The sequence below is a fragment of the Balearica regulorum genome, chromosome 1 (assembly GCF_011004875.1).
Source record: "Balearica regulorum gibbericeps isolate bBalReg1 chromosome 1, bBalReg1.pri, whole genome shotgun sequence".
NCBI lineage: Eukaryota > Metazoa > Chordata > Aves > Gruiformes > Gruidae > Balearica > Balearica regulorum.
The window spans coordinates 50,789,833-50,803,315 of NC_046184.1; the positions used below are offsets into that span (position 1 = coordinate 50,789,833).

At 38.5% G+C, this 13,483-nt stretch overlaps 1 protein-coding gene across 5 annotated transcripts in view; it reads right to left on the minus strand.

Annotated features, from left to right (window-relative positions):
* Positions 1 to 13,483, minus strand: part of TMCC3 (transmembrane and coiled-coil domain family 3) — a 148,477-nt gene that overhangs the window by 34,670 nt on the left and 100,324 nt on the right. Inside the window, exon 2 of one of the 5 annotated variants that reach the window (XM_075748931.1) lies at positions 4,422 to 4,581. The exons of the other annotated variants lie outside the window; for them this stretch is intronic. The gene's annotated coding sequence lies outside the window, so the exon portion shown is untranslated. The remainder of the gene's footprint in view (positions 1 to 4,421; positions 4,582 to 13,483) is intronic. 5 annotated transcript variants of the gene reach the window in all.

Below are 13,483 nucleotides of genomic sequence, written 5' to 3' on the forward strand. Positions count from 1 at the left end.
TATGGAAATTTCAAAAACTCAGCTCAAATACAGTACTTCCATGCCAGTTCTAACTCTGTAGCATTAAAACACATTGATACAATAATTCAGTATATTAAGACATCAGATTGTTCAAAATTATCTTGGAATGAGAATTTCTTCCCATTTCCAATTCACTAACCCTACTTTAATAAAACTATGTATTTATCAGTCCATCAGCCTGTTGGTCACCAAAACAGCAACATCATAAGCAACATATTTGGCCCTACATAGAAACATACAGTGATAAATTTTAAACAAGTATTCAGACACAGCTATTAAAACTTTAGTCTCACTAAACCACGAGGAGTTCACACCCCTAAAATTAGCAAGCTACACTGGATGTAACCAGAGACAAAAATTTCTTCTTAAAAATAGAAATTAAAGACTCTATTGTAATGGCAAGGGATATTAATAATATGAATTTAACTCTATGTGATGTTTTAAAGCCATCTTACTGGGCAGTCTACATATTAATTGTAGTCCTTTATTTTCCTACAATCAGACATAAATGTTACAAAAAAACCCCAAACCCACACCAGGATGAGGGCTCTGTTTTACACATGAAATTACTTTCTCCACTTTTAAATATGCAAATTCTAACCCAAGTCCTCAGTTAAGATTTCAGTTTCCATATTAACAACTTCTGTACAAGTTACTTCAGTCAGCATGTGTAATAATGGTATAAGGCTGAACAACCTTTGTTTTCTCATTGCTAGAGAAAGGCAAAGTAAGGGAAAGTTGCAAGATAAGAACAGGGGCCAGTGCTGCAACTCCCTACACACTGTCAGTCACAAATACTAACTAAACAGATACACTTGAGGAGTAACAACCATCAGACCTAAATTTCCTTAACTCAGACACTGATTTGAGCCTGTAGATAAAGGGAAGAAATTTCTGCTTTCCCCCAGCTGCCTCCTTTCCCCCGTTCTCTTCAAAATGTCCATTCAGGAATAGCAAAAGCAATTACATACTGAAGATTACTGGGCACATTCTGAAAAGAAGACATTACAGTTTTGGGAATTCACTGACAGTACATGCTGAAGAAGCACAAGGGGAACTAATGCATTCTTACTCAGGACTGGAACAGAGGAAATTAGAAGATCATCATAAAGACTAAAAGTTTCAAAGAAATTAGGGCACAGTATCATCTGTCTTTGGAAGGCCGGGATTTATGCAAGTTAAGTTACATATTGTCTCAGGCACCCTCCAGTTTAGACATATGTCAGAGTCATTGAGTACAAGTTCTATACGTGCCTTAATTCAACAGCAGTGCTCCAAGACAGTTTTTCCACCTCAAACTGCAGCCTTCTTTGCCCTTCTACCCCTGCCATTGTGCTATACGGGTTCCTTTTCCAGCACCACCTACTTCACAAAATGAACGTGACAGCACTAATATGACCAGACACTGGCAAGTAAAGTAGTCTCACACAAACAACATGTAAGAGTGACATTGAAAACGTACCGCACAGCAGTTCTTGCCAAGATGCAAAGACTCACTGCATATGCTCAAACACTATACAACTTTACATCCTAGTCTTAGAAAACTAGATTCCTGCTCCTTAGGGAGGATTCATTTTAATTGACAGAACCTGCCAAAAATCTCGAGGTAGACTGAGGTCTAACTGTCTAATATGGCTTATCATTACATCTTTTGCTGTATGTTAGGCAAGGCCAAGGTGAACTCCTTAAATCAACAGAAAAATGTACTGGGGAAAAAAAAAAAAGGCTTACGTCAAACCCAAAGTAGTACTGTATATACACAAATAAACAAGTTCAATCACACTTTCCAATTCCATGTTCTAAAAATTAATACAGAGATTTCTGCCTTAGGCTTTTTAAAAATCAAATTCTGAATTTCTGAACCTTGTCATGCCTATCTTGCTGCATCAACAACACCTATAACAAGACAATATAAATACTTTACTCTGTGGCTGTGTGCTCCCAGTTCCTATCACTAAAAGCTTATCTCTGACTACTTATTGACATGTTACGAGTTCATAAATGCCTGTTTTCATCAATGAAATTATTTCAAATAGCATCTGCGGAAGGCCTAATCCTGCACCACTGAAATTACCCAGTGTTGCTGCCTATTTACCCAAGAGCAGGACACAGCTGATGAGAATGCCCTGGTAGTGGTCTCATCTGCCTGCAGCCTCAAGTCTACCACAAGACAACACTTGGAAGTCAGTACAAGTCTAATTCCAATTCAATGCACCACTAACAAAGTGCAAAACACTGCCAAACACCATTATCAGAAGGATGTGCTGCTACCAGAAGCAAAAAAGAGCCCTACAGATTTACAGAAGCAATCTTTTACTTTCTTGCAGTAATAATAAGGTATACTTAAGATTACTCTCCTTCTGTCCAAGTCACATATTGGTATTTTTTCACCTTTCTTCATTAAAAAAAAAAAAAAGAAAGAAAAAAACAACCCTTCCACAATTTAATTCTGGCTTACCTACACAGAGAAAAATAATGCATTTCTGTAGAGTACTCACAGCAGGAGCACTCTATAATAATCATAATTGAGCCAAAACAGAGAGAAGAGGGGAAAGGAAAGGTAACATCCTGTACCGCCAAATTTCTAAGCAACCAGAAACCAATGGTTTCTATGCATAATGGCAAAGCTGGCAAAAGACAGAGATTTAAAAAAAAAAAAAGTTTTCCTAAAACAGTACAGTTATGGGTAAATGAAATGAAGATTCAGTAATATTAAGAGTGCACAATACAAGAGGGAGAGCCAGAAAAGTCTTTTGCTTGTCTGCCTAATAAAAGGAACTTTAAGTCTCACTCAAGAGTAAAGTTGATTTGGCACAGATGTTTAGATATTCAGTACATACATCTAGTTCTAAAATGCATGAAAAATGGTGAAAAATGCATCTTTTCTGCAGTGCCTGCACTATCCACTACTACACAGCTATTTAGAGTGGATTTAGTCTTACCCAGCTTCAGATGCTCACCTGTACATGATTTAGTTTAAGCTTCTAAGCTTCTACCGAATCAACAGAGATCAGACAGATCACCTGCAAGAGCTGTACTCCTCTCAGCCACAGAGGGTGCCCTACACAACTACGATACCAGCAGATGCTCGATTTCAAATACTTACACAAAACTTACACAATTTTGGGGGAAAGAAGCATCTGTGGCAGATAGTCTTAAAATTTGCCCAATGTGGAAAGCAGGAACATGCATCCACTGCATATTTTTTGATCTCCACAAAAAAGTCAGAGGTTGTTTATTTTTTTGAAGTCCATCCAGAGGGCTAATGATTCTGAAATATGTATCCTTCACGCTATTTATCCTCTCCCCTGTGCACACTGGGATCATGTCCTCTTCAGAGAGGTTAAATGACTCCCATCATTACACAAGGGCTCAGAGCTGCCGCAGTAGCCTGAGCCCATGTCACCAGAGCCTTAGGCTACCATTGTCACCACTGCTCTAGACTTTATTTAAAAACATAGATGCTCTTCAAGCAAATCACTGAATTTCAACCTTCTCTGACATTAACTGCCACTCTGCATAATGGCACAAAGCACACAAAAATTATTCTAGTTGACTCTCTCAAGTCCAGACAAGAATAACTGAAACAAAGGCTTGGCTATTTGTTTCAAAACATCACAAGTGGCTGTATCGTCATTGCAAGGGATCTTTCTCAAAATTAAAGAGCAGTTTGCATACATGCTACAGTGTAATGCACACATTCAGTAGTAAATGAGAAATGCCACCTAAAGTATGCATGAGAAGTGGCGACATAGGTCAAAAAGTTTTGTGAAAGAACAGTTTGTAAGCTACCGCATTCAAAGTCCACCTTCCCAAACCTAAAAGAATATTATAGCTTCTGGCATCAACAAATCACAAACAAAAGCTTGACACCAAGTTTTATGAATGTCACTAGAGATTCCACTTGATCACTTTCAGATCGAGCTTTGTCAGTTCATGTCTTACTCATTCTCCCAAATACTTACCTGCAATCCAAGGTTTTCCAGTTCCTTGGTAAAAAGAAAGAAAAAAGAGAGTTCCTTGGATGCAAAGAAAAAACACACAGAAAAGAAAGGTGCATCTTTTTTTCTACATTAAATTCATATTGCAAGACACAATGATGCTCCTCAGGTAAGAAACCATAGGAAGCCAGTTTCATGAACATCAGAAATAAAAGATTTGGTCAATAGGATCTCCCTGTGCACTAGAGAGAGAACACCATAAGGGTTAACACTGGAAAGACACAATGGAATGGCCTGATAATGGCACACCTTCTTTACCAGTAGCAGTGAGCATCTAGCTCTTACAGACAGTAACGCTCCTTGGTGCTTCCCAAGACAAGTTATTTAGAACCACATCCATACAGAACAAAACACGCAAGAGCCAACACAGACAGCCTCAGAATTTCTTCATATACCTACCAGCAAAGAGAAGAGAAACTCTCACTTGATTATCAAAGATCTTCTCATTGTCTTCACTCTTCTCCTTTTTTTAAATCTTCCTCAGGTCTTGTTAAGAAATGCTTTCACTCTGTCTGCTCCCCCAGCCTTCCTGTGCCTCTGGTACAAAGGTCTATCAAATCTAATCCACTTGCACAGGACAGAAGGAGCATAATTCTTGTACAGATCACAGGCCCTCATCAGGTCCAACAGGACCTTCTTGTGATGATGCTGTATATCAGAAGGGCCCAAGTGTCACCAATTGCATGAATTCATGTGTGAAGAAAGGGTTTGACTGTAGAGACCTTCACAAAAAGCTGAGCAGGACAACAACTTAACGGTACGGCAAACTCACTGTCAACCTTCTGGACACATTTTAGCACAACAGGAGCCTGGCACCTACTGAATCAGTCTGCTGCCATTTACTACCTGGCTTTAAAAGACACTCCTAAGAATATGCCTTTAACTCTTCTCTTAGGAGCAGACTGTCATCCTTCTTTTGTTCATCAAAACTGAAATTGCGTAATTTGCTCCAAAAGAGGACTGGTTACATGTGACAAGATGTAACCAGATTTCTTCCTTAAGATATGGGGGGGAAGGGGAATGAACAAAAATAACCACTTTTTCTGGACGTAAGAGGGAAAGGGGAAGAAAGAAATCAGAAATTTGATGATGTAAAAAGATACTTCGCTGATATGGCAGCAAATATCAGGGACAATCATGACACAGAATTGTGTTATTCCTGCCAAAACTTCTAGTAAAACAAAGATTCCTAACATAGTGAGAGCCACATGCCCCCATATTATGCGCATGCATCAGTAACTGGAGTAATACCAAGTGCTGAAGCATTTTATTTTATTTTTCAAATCAACTGTGTGGAGTCAAGAAGGGAAACAAGAAAATTACATCTCACCTCTGGCATAAATTTTTAGCCTGATTCTAGCCAAATACACTTTTTCACACTTGCTTCAATACATTGCAGATTGTTCTTAGTGGTTTAAGTACAAACAAAAGCCAGATAGATAATTCAATAAGTGCAGTCCAGTTTATTTTGCCAGACCAAAGAGGATCCACAGGCATGTGATACAGGATGCATCCTCTTCATAACCCAATGTATCAGACAATTACTGGTAAACAGTAGAACTGAGGCAGATATGAGAAGAAAGCGTTCCAGAAGTTGACATTTAACAAAGCTTTCCTTCAACAAAATGCCTTAACAAAAAGAGCATAGGAGCAATGTACATTTCTTGCTTAACATTTTTACTGCATTAGTCACTCTCACACTAATGGTATTTTATTACCTTTTCTTCCTTTGCTTTTTTTAATATGTGCCCAGCCCCCAACACTAAGAAGCATTTCTCCTGTCCTTTTGTGGTGACTATAATTTTCAGATTTGAACTCATGTTTCTTCTAGACTTATGTAAGAAAATGATAATTTATTATGTTACAAAAATAATTATAATATATTGACACTAGTATGACACTACTGACATTGATAATTCAGTGTCCACATACAGCACAAATATCAAACTGTGGATTCAAAGGCTCCAGATGAGTACATTCAAAATTTACTGCAGATGAAATTCCATGTCTCACAGCATCAACCACATTTAGACACTTCTCTTAAAAAAAAAAAAAGTGAAAGAGACAGAGAGTGGGAGTGACTCCATTCTGGGCAGAGCACGTGACGTCCCACCTCTATTCTTCTTTCCATCATGTCTCCCTACTATCTCTGCTATTGCCCTGACCATGCCCAAAAGCTGATGAGAGCTGCCCACACACTTTCCCTGCCCCTCAGCCCTAGTACAGGGAGTGAGGAAACTTGGCACTGGGAGGGGTACACAATCTGTAAGCACAATATGACCACAGTGGGGGTGAAGGAGCTCGGTGCTAGGGTGCTGTCAATGTACTTGATACAAGATAGCTCTGAGCAGTTTTGGGAAAGCTGGCAGAGTGAAGGTGGCAACCTGCAACGGACTGGAGAAGCTGTGAGTGAGTGCACAGTCAAAAGTCATCTTTGGTTCTCCTTAAGTAAGAAGAGTTCCTCACACCTGACTCAACAAGATCTATTAATTTAGTTTTCTAACACTAAATGTTTCTTTGTGACTAGTACTGCGTTTGATCCTACTCAGTTCCAAAGCTTCCACCTTTCATTACAGCTGTCTGCAGCCTGCAACCAAAGCTTTTTGTCTACTGTAATCCAAAACACAGTCAAAGTGTCCAACAAGCAGCCACCTCCCATTTGACTTAAATTTATCTCCTAGGAAGTGAGGGTGAAGCAGTGAATTTTCAGAACTGCTTAGCACACTTACAGTACAGTATGCTACTAAGCTGTATGGCCCTGAAATAGAAAAATGTTAAGAGTCAGTTCTAATTGGTCTGCAGTTTGATCTTTGGGCGTCACTCACCTGTACAGACATGCTGGTATAAAGCAGCACATTTTCTGCATATTTATATCATTTTGCATTTGAACAATGAGCACTAACTTAATTGTAATTTCTGTATTGCATGTACTGGAATAACTTGGAATAAAAGGAGTGAATGCTGTAAAACCAGTGAAACTTGCTACATCAACTTACCCTAACGAGGTTTCTCTTCCTGTCACAGAAATTCTTGTAGTGTAGCACTGAAAGCCCACTCAGAAATTCACTTAGATTTAAAAACTAATAATCTACAGACCCCAAAGCACTGACTCCTCACATTTCCTGTAAGCTGCATTACTTGCTTTTTTGATGGTGGCAGGCAATATCAATTTTTTCTTAAGAATGGAGGACTTACACTTCCACCAGCTCTGTGCAATGCTTTGTCTCACCTTATAAATCAACACCTCCTGCGCATATAAACTGTCTCCAGAGCATTACAGTCTTCCTTATCTTTAAAACACCAGCTTCCACCATAACGCTTCATCTTGAACTGAAAAGCCTTGTTTTAAACACAAGATTAGCAAGTCAACAGAAAATATTTAATGCTTGAGAAGCCAATAGTGTAGTGTCTTGTAAATGGAGTAGCCTTTCTGAAAGCCATAGTCCTATTAACATTAACAAAAAATCACATGACATACATAATCAGAGTGTTTAATTGTTGCAATTCTTAGATATACGCCCAGGCTGCTCTTTTTGTCACAACCTTTGCCAGGAAACTAAACGGGTTTCCATACATTTTTAGCCAAACCCACTACAAAAACATTTATTTATAAAATAAAAACAAAGATGAAAACTCACCTACACTATCCTGGTTAAGCTGGATGAGACTATAATATGAATTGGAAGTAGCATCTACCATCCTATAAAGAACACTTAATATCTAGAGAATTTTCCATAAGGCTGTTCTAATTCATCTTGGATTGGTTTCACAGGCCACTGATGTCAATCAGAAGTTACCAATGGATTCAGCACCAGTTGGATCACATTTTCAGTTTATTTTAACTCAGTAGCACAGTGTCAATTCTTTGCATCCCCACGTAACTACTTCATCCAGAGCTATCAAAACAAAAGTTTACAAAGGAAGGTAACTGTTACTAAACTGCACACAAATAGGTAAACCAAGGAAAAGGTGCCTACTACAGTACAGGTTAACCAAGAAGTGTTTAGAATTAATGCCAAATATTTTATATCAAAGGTCCATTAAAATACACCATAGTCTCAGTGTCCAATACAGAGGTAACTAAGAAAATATTAGTAGCAGTGGTTTCTGTAACTTCTGCCCTCTAGAATTTTATCCAGTTGCAACACCTAAATAGAACAATAATGAAGTGGGCCAGCTCTCAATATTATTAAGCTTTTCTAGAATTCTCTAATTTTTTTTTTAAAAGCAAGTCTCATTTCAGCTTTCTACAATAACAGCATCACAACTCACAATCTGTAGATATTCTTTACACCTCAGCCAGTAGAGACATCCCTCCACTCTCATCCTTGTCCCTAAATTAAAGCTTAGATTATGCACAATGATATAAAAAACTACCTTAGAGGAGTTCTCACTTGCTGAGTGTCTGAAAAAGGTTAGCTGCACAGCTACAAGCCATCCCAGTTGCATACCAGGTCCCATATGTCAAGGCTTTAGAACGGTAGGTTTATTTTTGGTTTTGCATATTCATCCTCTGCTCTTCTTTCAGACTAAGGGAAGAGCAGAAAACTTTCAATAGTAAAGATATTTCCAACCCTCAGCAATAGTGCAAATGCTCTTTAGCAAAGTTTCTCTATCTAGATACATAAATGAAAAGCAAGAATTATGTTCCACCGTTCCCCAACACTACATAGAAACTCATCTCCCACATAAGTCTTTCCCAAAACCACACTCACCGTGGGGGTGAAGATGAAAGCTGCACACTTGCTAATGGTGCTGAAACACCTAAAAGTGGACAACAGGCAGTGACAATCTTTTTAGCCTGGACAATCAAATCCAGCCAAAACATTAAAAGGCTCAGCCTCTATGCAGACATTGTGTCAGATGGTGCCTAGTTAAAGCCTTACCTATGGAGATGACGACAATAAGCAAGCTAAGGATCTAGAGCTGCTGGCACCCCCCTACAGCATCATTGGCGACCTGACAGAAGGACAATTACATGTCCTTCAAAAAGAAAACAAACCAGAAGGTTGGCTGTTTTCCCTCAGTGACTGGTTTTTTTAATATACCTAACATTTAAAAGGTGATAACAGATACCCCAGTCCTGCAAGCACTACCATCCACTGCAATAAGGATGAACCAAAAGCACAGCAAAGGAGACACTGTACAATCTTCAGAGACATGAATTTTCCAGGTGGAGACCAAGAACTATGAAAGGTCTAAGTATAAAACTTCCAAACCTAAAAGTGAGCTTAAACCTTGACAAGAACATTCGTCTCAACTTCTACTTACTGTTTACAACTATCTTCTTGGGTTGGAAGGGAGAAGATGAATCAACCTTTATGGCATATAACTCTACCAAAGAGGTTCATCTTGCAGGACAAGGGGAGCACAGCAATACTATACTAAGTTGTAGAGCAACAATTTCCCCCCCTTTTTTTTTTTGTTTGGCAACAACAAATTACACCTAACATTGACCTTTAGCTATTAGATATATTTAATCCCTAAACTCAAAGTACACCAAAAAAAGGTACCAGCTTTGTAAACTTCCTAACATTCCTTTCTGGCACTAGCAAAGCAATTACATTACAGTTTTCCAAACAGTTCTACAATGACAAAAAAAATCAAAACATGATTACTATTTTACATGAACAAACCAGGCTTTTCTTCACTTCTAATCAGCTACTCTGTCTTTTTGGGTTTACATTACAATTGTGGCTTCCCTCTCTTATTCCCAATACTCCTGCATCACACAGCCTACTCTTTGACAGGTTTCACACATTTCTAGATACACCATGGATTTAAAACCAATGCTTGGAGGTCTTAACAATATTCTGTCTCATCAAATTATCTTCATCTTGTGTCAAAACATGAGGGAACTGTGGGAAAAGTGTGCGTAAGTTCTTCAAGCACAAAATATCTGGAGGTTTGGTTACAAGTCACAAAAACCCAGAACAAACATTTCTTCTACAGTGGATCTTTGCATTTAAAGGATCACCAGGAGATTAAATCTCCCTTCCTCCTGAAACTGTGAGTGGGGAGGGATTTTGTTTTGGGTGGGGTATTTTTTGTTTGGTTTGGGGTTTTTTGTTTTGGTTTTGGTGGGGTTTTTTTTTTTAATGTTTGTAATCCTTCCAGGTCCCTTTATGTTATTTCCTCTAAACGTACTAAAGATTTTAAGAAATAAAGGGAATCCAAGGACAGATGATGAAAGTGATTAGAAGCTTAGAAAGACTTCCATATGAGGAGAGATTACTAAAATACTGCCTTGCTTATAGACAAGATGAATAGGAGGCATCATAAAAAAGACATGGAAAATGAGAAGAGACATTCCACAGAATGTTTTTCCATCACTAGAAAGCAAGTGTATTTCTGTATTCTTTTTTAATATAAGCCTTTTTTTGTGTGTGTGTGATCACATAAGAATCGGTTCATCCACAAAACGCTGATTCTATTGCTAGATTCACTAAAGCTGAAAGCACAAGAAGACTGAAATTAAGATTCTCTATTTGTTAATAAATAAACCTCATCTGTTCCAGGTAAGGTCGTTTTGGTTTTAAATAAAGGAACAATTCTTGCCATTTCAAATATTAAGTCTACCACTAATAAGAGAAAGTTCTCAACAGGCTCTGATGTGCAAGAAATTATGTAATTAGGACCTCCTGCATCTCTCTCTAAAGCATCTGGTATTTGTTAAAAGCAGGACGTATCACTGCATGGACTGCCAATGGGATGCAGTAAAGGAACTCGTGTTTTATTTGTACTAGAAAAGCATTTTTCTCCTACAAAGCCATATGTATAAATTTATAATCCTGATGAAATGTGGAGGATTCTTGTTCTGTACCCTAGGGGTAAGAGATCAAGAGTGAAGAGCAATGCCCTGATAAGCAGCAAAAAAAATTGGGTACACAGGTCTCTGAGGTCTAAATAGGACAACCTGGTGAGCATTCAGAGATGACAGCTTTAACAGAGCCTTGAAAAGCACTCTTGACACAATACTTTAAAAGCAAAAGCCAACACAATGAAGCATAAGTTCACACAGCCAAGCTAGTCTGAGCATCAGGAATGTTACTATTGCAATTGCATAGACCTCTGCACAGATTTACTGCCTAAGAAGCACTGTGTAGCCAGAGTCTGAGCACCTCTAGTCTCTCACAGTACTTACTGCAAACACAAGTCCCTTAAGAAAGTACTATAACACTCTTTGGCTGTCCTGCAAGCGACATTCCAGCAAGAACAGTACTTTGTGCATGACAGCTAAAAAAGCAACCCTTGTTTCCAAATCTTGTCCTGCTGCATGGACATTTTTGTCCACATTGATTCTACTTGTGCCACTCGAGCGAGCTGCAGACATACGGTTCATTGGAGAATTGTTAGCAGAGCCCAGGGTATCTTATACTTCAAATGGCCTCAAAGAAGAAGGTATTGAGGAGACCTGTTGCCTTACAATGAAGGAGCTTTTTAGCTGCAGAAGGAATTTTAAAATCCTTCTCCCCTCAGATTCTACCGTTTACAAACTCAGAAGGCTATATTCACAATAAGTTGTTCTGGCACTTCTGCAAACTGAATTTGGTGATGCCTTCCTATCATATATATAGCTGCAATTTTGGAACAGTCGTCTTGCCTGTCTGTAGAGAAAACTCCACTTTCTCATAAGAAAAATCCTTAGATGAGCTTGAAAGACACAGGCAGTAAACTATGGGGCTGGAGAAATCCTTCAAAACCTGTCCACCCAAAAACTGGACTCAGTAGCCTATATTATACAGACTATAAGATCCAACAACTACTTTGACATGTCTCTTTCCTTCAGGCTTTATTAAATGTATCTCACTCTACTTACTATACACTGTCCCCATCCTGCGACAAAAGCAGCTCCAAGACTTTCTTCAGAGAAACAAGTCTCCCTAGTTTGTTCAGGTTCTCTGAGCATCCTCTCATCAGCTCTGTATTGCTCTGCGTTGCTTTTCTCCATGAACATTTGGGAATGACAGCTTTAACTCCCAGCTGCTCTGATGCTTTTATTCAGTCTCTAAGAGAAAAACAGCATCCTGCTTTCTTGCTTCTTTCCTACATAATACCACCAGTTGTTGCCACTCCAGTGCGTGACCATTTCCATTCCCCTGGTTAAAGCAGTAAGAGGAATGCTGAAGTTATTCAGGCAATTTACGCAGGAAAAATTCCTATTTGTCCAGAATAAGCACAAACAGATTTAATGCAAGCTCTTACCATAATCTGGAACATACAACCTGCTGCTACCACCTCTAGCAATTATATTACAAGTTTTGCAATATCTGACACAACTTGTAAAGCCTAAATCCTGGAGCAATGCAATTACATACAACTCTACAAACTTGTTAAGAGTTTTATTTCCAGTCCTCATGATCGCAGGAAGGGAAGGAGAAGCTAGTCCTGATGAAAAGAAACTCAAAATCAGACAAAAGCCCAATGCTTTCACAAAATTGTCTTAAGCATGAGATTATTTTTATTTTTCAATATGCAAGTGCAATACGCAAGGCTGAATTACACTTAATGCTTTTAAGCACATCAGCTAGACTATAGAGTGGAGGTTTCAGGTTTAACTCTTAAACATACCAAAAATCATCCTTGAATGCATGTAACTTTCTTTCATGGACACAGTAAGCTTGGTAGCACATTATTCTTACAGCAAGAACAATTAAGAACTACTTATATCAACTTGCAAAGAGAAAAACGAAGGAAATATATAAAAGTTTTAACTGGGTTATGATTGGCATGTTGTAGTGTATAGGGTTACCTATTTTTAAAACCTTTCATTATGCAGCAACAATCTGAAGCACACCATCTCATTTCCAGCACTGTCAATTAATGGGCTGGAGGGATGGAAAGAATGGCTAATGTGCAGTACAAGGAAAAAAAAAACAACAACAAAAACCCCACCAAAATAAACCCCAAGAACCCTCCCCCCAAAAACCAGTCTTCCTTCACAAATAGCTAATCCCTACACTTCAAACTGGAAAGCTCATTTATTGACACCTGCAGGATCTCATCCTAGCATAGAAAATAGATTTTCTGCTGAAATCCCAAGTCAGCTAGAGCAACCTTCTTTTTCTTCATGTCTTTCAGCAGTGCATGGGAAGAAAGAGCCATTTCTTTTACACCTGTTTGATCTGAGCATTTTGGTAAGAATTTGAAATCTATGCATAAACTAGAGACCCAACTGCCTTCATCAGCATGACATTCACCACAAAGGCTACTAAATATATTAAAGGATCATGAGCATTGCCTATACATAATTATCATATGTTGTAGGAACAAACCATCAAAATAGTAAGATAAAGAAAGATGAACTTGCCAGCAGACCAGAAGAAAAACTATCCCATAATATCATATATGATGGATATACAACATATTCCTATTTTATCCCTAGTACACAGATAAGCTTTTCTGTCCACCTCCATCCCTGCCACAACCCTCTTGTAAGTAACTTCAGGAAGGGAACCGTA